Below are 1465 nucleotides of genomic sequence, written 5' to 3'. Positions count from 1 at the left end.
TAATTTTAAAAAAAATTTAAATCTTTTTCAAAATATCTTTTTCAATCATATCTTTTTAAAATATATTTTCTAACTTCTTATCTTTTCAAAATTAATTTTCAAATCTTTTTCAACTAACTAATTGACTTCTTGTTTGTTTCTTATCTTTTTCAAAACCACCTAACTACTTTTCCATCTCTAATTTTCGAAAATCACTTCCCTCTTTTTCAAAATTTTCTTAATTTACTAATTGTTTCAAATTTTAATTTTATTTTTAATTCTTCTTTTAATTTTCAAAAATTACTAACCCTTTTTCAAAATTAATTTTCGAATTCTCTCCCTCTCATCTCCTTCTATTTATTTATTTATTTACTAACACTTCTCTTCATCTCAAGAATCTGAACCTATCTTCACCCATGTGTTTGGATTCTTACCTTTTCCTTCTTCTATTCCTTTCTTCTTCTACTAACATAAAGGAATCTCTCTACTGTGGTAAAGAGGATCCCTATTATTATTTTCTGTTCCCTTATTTTTCATATGAGCAGGAGCAAGGACAAGAATATTCTTGTTGAAGCAGATCCTGAACCTGAAAGGACTCTGAAGAGGAAACTAAGAGAAGCCAAATTACAACAATCCAGAGACAACCTTACAGAAATTTTCGAAAAAGAAGAGGAGATGGCAGCCGAAAATAATAATGCAAGGAGGATGCTTGGTGAGTATACTACACCTACTTCCAAATTTGATGGAAGAAGCATTTCAATCCCTGCCATTGGAGCAAACAATTTTGAGCTGAAACCTCAACTAGTTGCTCTACTACAACAGAACTACAAGTTCTATGGACTTTCATCAGAAGATCCCTACCAGTTTTTAACTGAGTTCTTGCAGATCTATGAGACTATTAAGACTAATGGAGTAGATCCTGAAGTCTACAAGTTCATGCTTTTCCCTTTTGCTGTGAGAGATAGGGCTAGAACATGATTGGACTCAGAACCTAAAGATAGTCTGGACTTCTGGGATAAGCTGGTCGTGGCCTTCTTGGCTAAGTTCTTTCCTCCTCAAAAGTTGAGCAAGCTTAGAGTGGATGTTCAAACCTTCAAACAAAAAGATGGTAAATCCCTCTATGAAGCTTGGGAAAGATATAAGCAGATGACCAAAAGATGTCCTTCTGACATGCTTTCAGAGTGGACCATTCTGGATATATTCTATTATGGTCTATCTGAGTTCTCTAAGATGTCATTGGACCATTCTGCAAGTGGATCCATTCACCTAAAGAAAACGTCTGCAGAAGCTCAAGAACTTATTGACATGGTTGCAAATAACCAGTTCATGTACACTTCTGAGAGAAATTCCGTGAACAATGGGACGCCTCAAAAGAAGGGAGTTTTTGAAATTGATGCTCTGAATGCCATATTGGCTCAGAACAAAATGTTGACTTAGCAAGTCAACATGATTTCTCAAAGTCTGAATGGATGGCAAAATGCATCCA

General features: G+C 34.5%; 1 non-coding gene across 1 annotated transcript; it reads right to left on the bottom strand.

Moving 5' to 3' along the window:
• Positions 1–1047: 1047 nt before the first annotated feature.
• On the bottom strand, positions 1048–1155 carry LOC127742494 (small nucleolar RNA R71). Its single transcript, XR_008003775.1, has one exon. It is a non-coding gene; the product is annotated as a small nucleolar RNA R71 (small nucleolar RNA).
• Positions 1156–1465: the final 310 nt, after the last annotated feature.

The sequence above is a fragment of the Arachis duranensis genome, chromosome 1 (genome assembly GCF_000817695.3).
Source record: "Arachis duranensis cultivar V14167 chromosome 1, aradu.V14167.gnm2.J7QH, whole genome shotgun sequence".
NCBI classification, from domain to species: Eukaryota; Viridiplantae; Streptophyta; class Magnoliopsida; order Fabales; family Fabaceae; genus Arachis; species Arachis duranensis.
The sequence above is the reverse complement of the archived record's forward strand: the minus strand, read 5'-3'. Positions and strand labels throughout refer to the sequence as shown.